The 12,318-nt window shown below is 39.3% G+C and overlaps 1 protein-coding gene across 13 annotated transcripts in view; it reads left to right on the top strand.

The window, feature by feature from the left end:
* Positions 1-12,318, top strand: part of LOC124153970 (actin-binding LIM protein 3-like) — a 248,334-nt gene that overhangs the window by 101,934 nt on the left and 134,082 nt on the right. The gene's annotated exons all lie outside the window — the stretch shown is intronic.

The raw sequence follows: 12,318 nt of genomic DNA, 5'->3' as shown, positions 1-12,318 counted from the left end.
TTATAAACAATACGGTTATTTCTATTATATTGTGAATTTGGCATGCACGTAAAAGGACTCAGAATGAAACATGGGGAGGAGCCAAAGAGTTACGGGGTGAAGAATTTCATGAGAGGTTGCTTCGCCGTCGTTCTTTTAACCTTTGAGAGTACATCACTGTAATTTGGTCGTGTTTCACTCCCTTAAACCTGGACGCCAGGTTACTTTCCCAGGCGACTTGCGCCGCGGTTTTCCAATTAGTGTCTGTCCGCGTCCCACGACGTATGGGTGGTTCACCTTTTGCTTGCACATCCTCTTAATGGACAGTACTATTCAAGGCACACCCTTTGAATATAATGTTACAGGGGTCAGGGTTGGAAAAAATAGGCCTGTCCTCGTAGCGTTAAGCTCATTGTAAAGAATTTAAACTGAGTAATCCTATCATTATCTGCTTTCCTTTTCCTATGTCTAATTTTCAGTGATAAAAATAAATATTAAAGGTTTGAAATGATGAAAGTCTGTCATGGTAGGCGAGTAAACGTGCTGGAAAGTCGGAATTGTATTATTAAAGCACATGACTGAAATAATTAATATTTGAGCTTAATTAAACAAGAGCTTTGAGGGAGTATCAACTAAAAGATTGCGCACTCTCACTCATTTTGAGATTAATTGTTTCAGACAATCTCAATCGCACATTTTTATCCGACCTTAATTATTTAATGTCCTTAGAAATCCAGAGTATTAAATAAAATTACTAAAAGGCTAGATACCCGAAAAAAAAACATTTTAACGGTAACGGCAAATCGCATCCAAAAAATACTTGCGTATGGATAAAAAAAATGCGTAAAATTGTCTCCCATGCCATTTCCTGAAGTATTGCAGATTCCTCCTGAAACACGCGGTATATACCAACTATTGATTGAAACTTCCGTTCCCTACGTTTATCGTACCTGAGGATGTTTCACGACGATGAAACTGGCAGCAATTAAGTTTTTTGTGCAAAGTTTACGAAGTTACTCATTTATATTGCTGGCGATCTCTTTTATCTCCGCCTGCTTCATTTCCTGATTTCCTATCCCGTGTATTGACTCGTGGAGTACGCATATGTCGAATTATTCTTTAAAAAATCGGAGAAGCGTTGAATGCAACAGCTTCGATCTCCCGATGGGTGGACCCGTTGCTTTCCGCTGCCCCGAGGCGGGGGCAAACTGGGAAGTGAAGCTCTGGTGATGGGAATGCGAATGTTTATTGGACCGTCAATACCTCCTTCCCCGATTTCAATTCGGTCGACCGGATATTTCTCCCCACCTCAGCGGCCTTGGAAAAGGGGAGGAAGGGATTCAAATTGGTGGGAGGAGGGCTTCCTTACTCCTCAAAACCCCTTATCCCCACCCTCGTCCCCCTCAATAGGCGCTGAACGATCGACCGCCACTATTTGTTTTTCCCCCACGGTTTTACAAGTTGAGGTACTGATATCGATGTAGTTTCATTTATCAGTAGGTATCGTGTTTTTCTTCCGCACGATTTTCCATGGGCATCGTTTTGGAAAAAAGTAGTCTAATTTTAAATTCTCTGTATAATGACATGCAAAACTTTGTAATTCCACATAAATTTAATGCTGTGCGGCCTAGAAATAGTCACACACAACTTCAGTTTTAAAAAATTCCAAAAACCCAACGGTCTGAGGTGTGGGTTAAGGTTTTTTTTGGGAATTTTTTGGATCGAATTTGTGGTGACTATTCATTATGTCTTCGATGCAAGTGTACCCGGTGATGACGTGCCACGTCGAAATATAGGTCGTGCAGTATTAAATCTAAATGGAATTACAAATTTTTTTACATTTCATTACGTTTAATCGATTCCATGCAGTCACACCCGAGAAAACGAATTCTAAAACCTCCTTCCGTTAGCCTGGTGATGTTGGCTAAGATGTTGGTTTTGCTATTGCGAGGTAAAGGGACACAGGTTCGAAATCTTGGGAATCTCTCATTCTTAGTAGGATTCTCACACGTCTTCATAATCTGCAGTATTTCTGCAATAGTGTATTTCTAGATTATTTACTTTTGGGCATGTTTGTAACATAAGATTTAGCAATAGCACCATTTAATGTCTTATGCAAACGTAACTTGAGTGGCTTAATGCTTCCAGAATAAAATATAACGTTAAATTCCATAAGAACATCACCGTAATATTAATTATTGATAATATTTCTGGTGCACTGCTAATATTAGAGTTGAATTTATTTGCACTGTACTGTGAATATTTAGTACATAGTTATTCCTAACTTTCATCCGCTATGCATTTTATAATTTTATTAACTTTGACTTTCTCTTTACTTTTTAGGTAAGTACTGTGGTGCATCTTGATGGTCGTCGTAAGAAATGTAGTATCTCATGAGGTAGGTGATTCTTCATTGTAGTCGTTTGTGAATCCCTTGATATGGGAATCGGAACAACTATCCACAACTGGAGTCAAGATATCGCTCGGTGGGAATGTATTGTTGCTGGATGCAAGGCGCAGTGAAGTATCGTGGGAAGTCATCTCGATTCTTCCGAGTCTAAAAGCACCCATTTGCTCCGCCAGAATAGCTGCTGGGACCTTGTCGAAACGGGAAGATATGATTTCATTCAGTTCGCGAAACATTTGGAATTGATTTTTATAACATTTTTCAGGATATGCCGAAGGTGGTTATTATTTTCTGGCGTAATATGTGCGTATCTTACTAAGGGATCATGATAGAGTTGATCTTTGGACAAATGTGTTAAAAACGCGCATTCTTCTACAGTAACTAGATTTTTGATTTGTCAATGACGAAGGTCATGAAATGAACAAAGGAAAAAATTTTACGTCACAGCTTCGTTTATTTTTTTAGTTGCATTGTCATCATAATTTTATTGGGCGGATCGGGAAGTTTTTAGGGTAAGAGTTAAACTTCGAATGGAAAGTAGAAGAAAAAGCTCTCGCCTCCATAGTAGTTTTTGCGGTCTACACTATAGCTATCATGGTAACCACCGATCAAAAAATCCCATCTGAATAACGAAATACTTCATTCAAACACTTCGCTCATAACTGCTTCATTTATTAGGCATTGAATGTTTTTCCATACTACACTAGAATGTGAAAAAAATTTGCCAAAATATTGCTATTTGTCGCTCCACTTCCTTCAATCAGCCGTTAGCAATCACTTAGATGAATAATAATATCCTCTAAGATATTTAAAGTTTATTACATTAATTACCAAATATGCGTTTCATTGTATAAATAGAAATTAGGGAAACATAAGGAATAATTGAAAAGCTAATAACACACAGAATGTTAGTATTACAAATGAGGTCAGCATTCAGGTTCTTTATAAATAGGAGTCCTGTGATATACGTATTGTTAAGGCCGTTTTACACGGTACACGGAATTGCGCAGGTTAGAGCTGCATTAATTTCTAAAATGGCGTGGAATTGCGCGAATGCATGAACGAAATTAGAACAGGGGCTATTTTGCCGTCTCGCATCCACGCATTCTCGCATGTGTTCTCGCAATTCACCGCTTTACACGACGCAATTTTAATTGCGCCTTCACACGTACGTCAGACTGCGCAATTCCGTGTACCGTGTAAAACGGCCTTTAGAGAAATACATATTAATGCACATTATACGCAGGGAAAAACGTTATCAATTTGTAAAGGAAAGAGTAGCATTTCCTCGTTCGTACTAGCTAGAGCAGCGATTCATCTACGTCTACGTAATACCCTACGAGCCACCTCTAGGGTGTTTGGCTGGGGGTGTTCAATCAAACATGCAGCATGCAAGAGGACCGCCACATGCACACCGCACGGTCATAGAAATATTACGCCTAATACCAAAATGTACGTGCATATTCATGCAGAGACAAAACTCGCCGATGGTTAATAATTCCTATTGCAATTCCATGCAAGGTCATGAGACTATGAAAGGAAAAAAAAAAACATGCAAGTAGTCGTCCTAGCGAGTGACGCCATTAATTCCTTTAATTGAAACACCGTTGCTATCCATTAATTTCATTCATTATTTTTCTTAGACTTGATTAGGGAGTGTTTGTAACTTACATTTTGTTCTAGCTCGCATGTTCGGCCGTTTTTCTTCTGCTAGGATTGAATTCGGACTGTTTATCCTCCGTCCGCAAGGGCACTCACCGCTGGTCGTGGAATGTTTGCTCCGCAAATGTTGGAAGACGGGAAGTTATCTACGAGATTTGGTCTCTTTCGCAGATAGCAAATCTGCGTCATTTTGCCCAACCTCTCTTTGTTTTGGTTGGAAATGGGAGAGAAAACAGCTGACTTATTCGGAATATGTTATCGAACTTTTCTGTGAAGTAAGTTTCCCGAAGGTGAATTTGGGAATATATGAAGCAAGTGTGAGAAGCTGAATGCTTTGGCGTTGGCGCCATTTATTTCGTGGGCTGGATAAATACTTAATGTATATTTTACATATGTAAACATATTTCGCTATGTCCTGTGTATGTACCCGAAATGAGGGCCTGTATGAAATCATGAGTTATCAGATATAGGCAGTACTTTTGTAGACCGCGGATTATTTCGCTGCGGAATTATTCGCACTTTTTTCAGCAAAAATATTATTCATGTATGACATTCGCTCAGGCGAAAAGATCTATTAAGCAACCCGTAATCGTCCATTCCCTCGTTAGGCATTTTAGCTGTTATTCCTTCACGGGGTGTGGTTATCGTTGTATATTATTATTATTATTTTTATAGAAATTGTGTGTTTTTAAGGCTTTCCGGTATATTTCCTGCGTTGAAAATGCCACTAGGCACCATCAACTGCTATTGAATGCAATCTACAAAACTCGTTCTTCTTCAATACAATCCTTAGGAAACAACCTTTTCGTAGGAACAGGTTCTTCTCATAAGGAGAACTAGAAAATTCTTTTATGCTTTATCTTTAAGCTTATTCTGTGGCCTATGAGTAGATGCGATTCTCTTTAGCAGGTCGCCGAACTGGTAGAGGGGAGGTCGTTCCGTAAAAGGCTGGTGATGCTGGGACCTGTAGAGTGTGGATTGCTCCGTCTCCTCTCTCGGTTCTCGATCTCTAGGCTTCGAAACACAGTGCCAGTTTAGGTGTAGATAGTAATCTTGCTCGTGTGAGTGAGGTATTCGCCGTATCCTGGGAATCTCCTCGAGATAATGTTGTAGTGGATGAGGTGCGTACCTAATGTATGGTATGCTGTCAACGATAGATTAATTCGCACAAAATGTAATGTACACTCTTCTACGTGTAAATAATACGCTGCGAGCCATCTCTAGGGTGTTTAGTGGGGTGTGATCAATCACCAACATGTGGCCTACAAGAGGACCGCCACATGCACACCATACAGTCCTAAAATATTACGCACAGTAAGAAAAAAATGCGTGGATAATCATGAAAAGACAAAACTGGCCAACCCTATGGCAATGGTTAGTAATCCCAATGGCAAATCAATGCAATATTACAACAATCGAAAAAATAAGAACATCCGTTCATATGTGAAGTTCGTATAAGTAAATTTTATTATAATCCTGATTCTTTTACTCTTTCTTGGCATAAAATGTAATGGAAATACAATTTTACAAGCGGATTAATCATCAAGAAAACAAGCGCTATCGTCTCATTCCCGTGAACTGGGAATTTGCTAGCTCAGTCTTGGTCATTCGTGCGGAATGCGATAATAGCTCCTGTTAAGGCCATTTTACGCGGGGCACGGAATTACGCAGGTTAGAACTGCACTAATTTTTAAAATAGCGTGGAATTGAGCGAATGCATGAACGAAATTAGAACGGGCTATTTTGCCATCTCACGTTCACGCATTCTTGCATGTGTTCTAGCAATTCACCGCTTTACACGACGCAATTTTGACTGCGCCTTCGTACATGTTGTATATTATACCCATAGACTTGGACACCGTGGTTTTAGAGTTCAACGAGCCGGCTCGCCGGCGACAGGGTAAGGAGACAATTGACTCCGAGCTAAACAAGTGAAGCTTGAGAAGCCGGGGTAGGTGGCGTGCCGATTGAGTCTCATTTATTGAAAAACTTTATAATTCCAAATACAAAAATAAAGGCCGTTTTACACGGTACCCGGAATTGCGCAATGTGACATACGTGCGAAGGCGCAATAAAAATTGCGTCGTGTAAAGCGGTGAATTGCTAGAACACATGCGAGAATGCGTGGATACGAGACGGCAAAATAGCCCGTTCTAATTTCGTTCATGCATTCGCGCAATTCCACGCTATTTTAGAAATCAATGCAGCTCTAACCTGCGCAATTCCGTGCCCCGTGTAAAACGGCCTTTAAGGAGTGATGATTTTTTTTAGGTTTCACAACGGGTTTCCTCCATATCTTATTCCAACGTTTCGATGAGCCCATCGTCATCGGGGATTCAGGAATCCAATCGTGAGATTGGATTATCATCGCCCTTGTTTACTCTGAGCTTGTGTGTGTTCTTTTACGCTTCCTGGACCTTGCCATCCGCCTGTATCTCTCGCTTGCAGTATCCTGTACGATCGCATAGCCATTTAAAACAGCCCTCTCTCCCCACCCCTCCCAATACTCGCTCACTCCTTTTTACTTACGCTCCCCTGTCCAACGCCTCTCTCCTTCCGGTATGCAGCACCGGGTTCGACGACCGCCTCAGTCCTTTCCCGTTTCCACACGTGAGCGGTCAGATAGCATTCGCTCCCGCCATCTACACAGTGGAGCATTCGGTGGTTGGCTTCTCGAATCACGCTAGTTATCTCAGTTTTCACTTCATCTTCCGGTCATATGTGTGTTGGTAAAATTTGGATGCTACGTGAACCTCAGGGAACCGATGTTTTATTATGCTTCTCCATTACTCTATGAAAATTAGGTGGAGAATCGTTATAATTATCTTAATACATGTTTACACGGTACATTAACCCGTGCGAGATAATGTCTAAATGACCGCGCGAATGAACACGAAAATGTACCGTGTAACCACCCTACTGATGTGAATGCTCGTATAGAAAATAGACCCTGATCTCTTGTGGTTCATACATTCGTACATGATCTGTTCCGGTCCTCAAAAATCGTGCATTCAAACAGGGCATTAACTCTTACGCGTTGATTTATCGTGTAAACAGGCGTTTGGGCAAGGGTTTTTTATAATAAGCGAAAAAATTAAGTGCATGGACCACTTAAAATTTTTACAATGGTCCTGGGTATGTATTTGTAAGTTGTTTTTCTATCCGTATACGATTTTTTAATCGGATTTTATGAAGTTTGGCGCACTCGTTCGTAAACGTGAGGTGAAATGACCCTTTTATGGTACTGCTTTTTTAGGGTATACCCCTACGATTCGTAGTAACTTAGGACGCTCTTTCGTTCCATATGTATTGTTTACATTAAATAAAAAAATGCTTGCTCATGCCGAAGTGTAGTCTGAAATGGTCATGACTTGTCCATCCTACGCTATCATTAGCCTTATCGTTAGCAGCACGAGGGCGTTCATGGTTCCCTGTCGTTAGTCACGGTTTTATGACCTTTCCCATGTTGTTGAGTTTGCTATTCTAGGGGACGTGCATTCGCTTATCGGGTGCTATCTCCACGGAGGAAGAGCAAATAAACGCGTGGATATGCCAATGTCGTGCTTTTAACGAGTTTGAAATTTGCACAAATCGAGCAGATAACGCATGCCTCGCTTGTTGCACGGTGACGGGAGCACACTTCAAGCAACTCTTGAGGTTCAAATCATTTTCTCGCTATAAGTAGTGTTAAGCATTTCGTGAATTTAAATTAATGCTTTGGCTCTTAAATATCATTTTATTTGTAGAAAACGTGTATGATTTATCATCCCTGGGAACTGGTCCCCTTACCCTGAATGTGTGTTATTCAACCTTCTATGGCGTAGTCTGGGGTGAGCTCTACCCTTACCAATTAAAAATAAACTACGAATTGACTCAATTAATGAGGGAGCATTATCCACACGTAAAATTTTGAAGCTCCCTGTTAACCTCTATTGTCTCAACTCGTTTTCGAGTCAATACCTTGAAATAGATTTGAAAATAGTGAGTTTCAATGAATTATCTTGGATTTAACACAAGCTGTATTTTAGTATCATTCTAAAAATAGACTCAGCTTGGTTAATCGTGGAAAACCGTGTGCAGTTAGTCATGATACGAGGAGAATGGCTTATTGTAGAAGCGAGTTTCTCGTATTATAGGATAATGGATTAAGATAAAGGTTTACTACACGTCCCGCTTTATCTCCACGTAGCAGTTAATCTTGCAGGCGGTATTTGGCTTCTCATTTAGTGGCACGAGTTTCCACTTTGTCTTGTGGGAGACTGCGTGGGAACTTAAGAGAATGTAGCCCTCAATTTAAGACGAGAACAATGTAGCGTTCGTTGTGAATGCAACTGCCCCACCTTCCACCGTTCTAATGTTGAGCCATTGTTCTACTTGATCACGATCTAACGTATGGAAAAAGGTGGTCGCTTCCACTCTATATTCGTATCAGTCGGCGATGTCATTCATTCATTTCCTTCGCTTTGGCGTCTTTCTTAGTATGATACGTCATGCGGTCAATCTCGTTTCTCCTCTTTAATTCTGTAGTTTTTCCGTAGTCTTATCCTTATGATATTGGTTAAAATTGGAAATTTTCGCCTTTTCCTTTGTAGTATGAAATCGTCCGTATGCATTTTCCTCATCACTGGATTTATGTAAAATATTTCCGCTTCATTTCTCCTGATATCATCACTGTCGATAGGGAATTTGTCATTCTTTTAGATCATAACTCAGGTTTTTTTTTCTTGTCGACTCATCTATGTTGTTTGTACACTTTCTATGAAGTTTTAACACAATTTGAAGTCTTAGTTGGTTTCTTTTTATAGATGAGCTTGAGTGATTTCTACATTTTTATTACAATGACCAAATTTTTATTACAATGACCAAAGTTAATTGATATCTGATATCCGCTTGAATCGCCAGTGAATCCTGCTTATCTAAATCATGCATTCACCATTTTTGTATACTTAATAAATGCTCTTTTTTATATCTGTCCACTAGACCCTTATAAAAAGTTCTAGCCTGTATTGAGTTGCGCGTTTATTGAAGGGAGATTCTGGCTTAGTAGGCGTCGATAATATTTTTTCCATGCATCTAATTTGTGAAACTTAATTAAGGCAAGGTCGTTCCTCATAACCGAGTTGGGGCAATTATCTATAACTGCAGAAATGATACTATTTTGGCGAGATAAATTCTTTTTCGGCTTCTTAATCAGATCAACTTGAGGAAATAGCTTTTAGTCCGCCAATTCCGTCATTGCACAAGGTTTGAGATACTAATCTGCCCGACGGAGGGTAACTGAGTGGTTGGTTCAATTGATGCCTTTAGGAAAAGTTGATCTGAGGAATTGGCTATTTTTTGGTTATTCTCTCATAGAGTGATACATAAAATGCACGGAGATACTTTGATAAAATATGCTTGGAGATCCGCCAAAAGGCCAAAGGTTTCTGCGACGGAGCCATTTATTTGATGGAGGGCATTTGGGTGAGCTGCTAGGCGGTGGGAGAAATATTGCTCTCAGCACGACGAGATTTTTAGAAAAAATGTAAAAAATAATCGTAGAAAATGACAATATTCAGTTGTGAATTTAGGATATTGTTTGATTTATGCCGTTGGAGTCGGTGTGTTCATTTTGAATTATATGTATTGCTTAACTAGACATTTATAAAACTTATGTAGCAAGGAAAAGTCGATTGATTGTAGCAATTTTAAGTTATCATTCTCTGTGAATTGAAAACATTTAATTTGTTTTCATCGCTTGTTGTTGTAAATTTAAAAATACGTATGATTCATGACTATTGCAGAACGTCAGAGATTGCTTTTTTTGTGATTTTTCCTTGAATGTTTCCTTCGTAATGCTTTTCTTTATTTTCCCATTTCTCTTTTCCATTTATATGGAATGACTTATCATTAGATTATGCGAGTAGTCAGAGTTGGCACTGAGTACTCCGCAGCTTTTTAACCTTAGAACACTTTTTCAAACATTACGCTTGTGGTTCTTTGTTCTGGCTATTTAAAATCCAGTACAGGTCTGTTGAAATTTTTCCCTAATGAATCTATGGGGTATTTTCGCATGTTTTCGACCAAATGCCTCATTATTTGAGCCTGGTTCCTGCCATGAGCGCGAATATCTAGGCAGCCTTTAGTAAATGCGGAAACGTTTGAACGTTTTATGGTCCAAGCCTTGTCCGGAGGAAAAGACATGGGTAACGAGGGAAGTTGGAACTTGGCCCGTTGGCTATCATTCGGTGAATGGCCCTTTGGTGTTGTGCCAACTGCATGTGAGGCCTGGATGGTTGTTGAATTTTTGGATGCAATTGGGTCGTCTTTCCGGGTGCTTATTCGCAGACTTCAGTTGTTTTTTTTTTAGCATTCTAAAGGATGTTGAATCATAAAATCAAGCATGGCCTTTTTTCATACCGTCGTTTCATTTCCTCTGTAGAATTGTCGTGTCTGAATTAATTTTTTCGAAGTTATCCTTGTGAGAATACTACGTTGTCCTGGGGAGGAAAGTGGATTCCTAGAAGCGGTACTGGCGTTTTTTTTTTTTTTTTTTTAAGATTTGATCCGGTATGAGCATCTAAATCCGGCATCAATCAAATTCCTTCACTGCATCATGATTGGATCCTTCAGTTGCATTGATCTCTCTTTTTTTCATTCCACATTTTAGCCCGCACGACCCGCAATACAGGAACTTTACACCAACCCAAATTCGGTGTATAACTTCGCAAAGGTTCCTTATCTACCGTTTATCTTCCCTTATCAACTCCCTCTCGAATACTTTTGCTTGTCTTGACCCCTTTGCCTCCCGCACCAGTTTCAACAACGACATGCAAAGTCTTTCATTCTTATACCTCTCTTTTGTATAAATTGAATTTTTAAACATCGTTGTTATTTGTGAAATTATTTTTATACTTGTTTTTATCTTAGCTAAATTTATTATTTTTATATAACCCGATGTAAATGCTTCAGAGCTGTGTTTGGTGTCAAACAAATGAATACTGCAGGACCTTGTGTGTTAAATAGATATTTAACCATTTTAGTGCGGCGCGCCGATATATCGGCTTTTACGTTATTGTTGTTAAATTTGAGGACATTGAAATAAAAAACTTACATATCAGTAAACGTATAAAAATGTTGTGATTATTGTTTAATTTAATCTCATTAATTAAAAAAACGCTTAAAGATATCAAAAAATTAATTATGTAACGTTTATTTATTTTTCCTAGTTGCTACATTTTATTAAAGTACCCTCCGAATTTTTCGACTCTACCCCGGGAAGAAGGATAGCACTAAAAGGGTTAAGATTTCAGGTTCTCCAGCGGCTTATGTCGGTCTAGTAGGATCCCTAAGCTTTTCCCAGGAAATTCGTCCGTTATTCGGGAATTTTCATCGCTTTAAGAGAAAATGATAATTTTTTTTGTAAAATCAACGACGAAGACCATTAACATACATTGCCTCATAGTATTTGTCTTTGTGAAATTATTTACCGTTGGTCTCCATAAATACGTAAGTTGAATACCAAAACTTACGTTGTCTTTTTCGTCAGACTTACTTCAAACAAAAGTACTGAGAACCAATGCATATTTTGTTATTATTTTTATAGTCTTAATATCTAATTACATTCATTAGAATTATATTATTATGACTGCTACTACCACTTAAGATATTCTTACCTCTATTACAAAAATTAGACGTGAAAAGCTGGAATATATCTGGATTTTAATATCTTGTCCTCAGTGGACCTCTAGTTTCAGGGCTATCAAAAAAGTCCATTCCCACTTCATATTTCGAGGGATGACCGCTATGCCCTCGGGCGTCTCGTCCCATTCGGAATACTTACCAATCGATCAAAACACCGCTCCATTAATGAAGGACCGTCTCTTTTTGGCGCCAAAGACTGTTAAGATTCGGTTATCCATTAGCGAGGCGGAAACGAACTCTTAAAACTTGTTTCAGGCAAATGCACGGATCCATTTTTGTCTCGTCGCTAACCGCCAATAACGAAGGCTGTCTTTCCCTAATTGCCTGTAAGGTTGAAGGGGAACAAAATGACGATTCTTGCTGCAGGGCATATGTTGAAGTCTCCACACTTTCGTATGTGGTTAGGACCAAAGAAGTGCCGCCGACTTGGATTAAAATTGGGGCAGCTCTTGGCTTTGTGGTCCAGCTTTGATTAACCGCATTCTGCGTGCATTGGAAATCTCCTGGATCCCGTTTTTTTTTACGAAAAATCAATTCGGAAATGATATATTTTCCATTATCCCTTTTGGGATTCATGATAACCCTTG

The sequence above is a fragment of the Ischnura elegans genome, chromosome 2 (assembly GCF_921293095.1).
Source record: "Ischnura elegans chromosome 2, ioIscEleg1.1, whole genome shotgun sequence".
NCBI lineage: Eukaryota > Metazoa > Arthropoda > Insecta > Odonata > Coenagrionidae > Ischnura > Ischnura elegans.
This window is presented reverse-complemented; position numbering and strand designations above follow the sequence as displayed.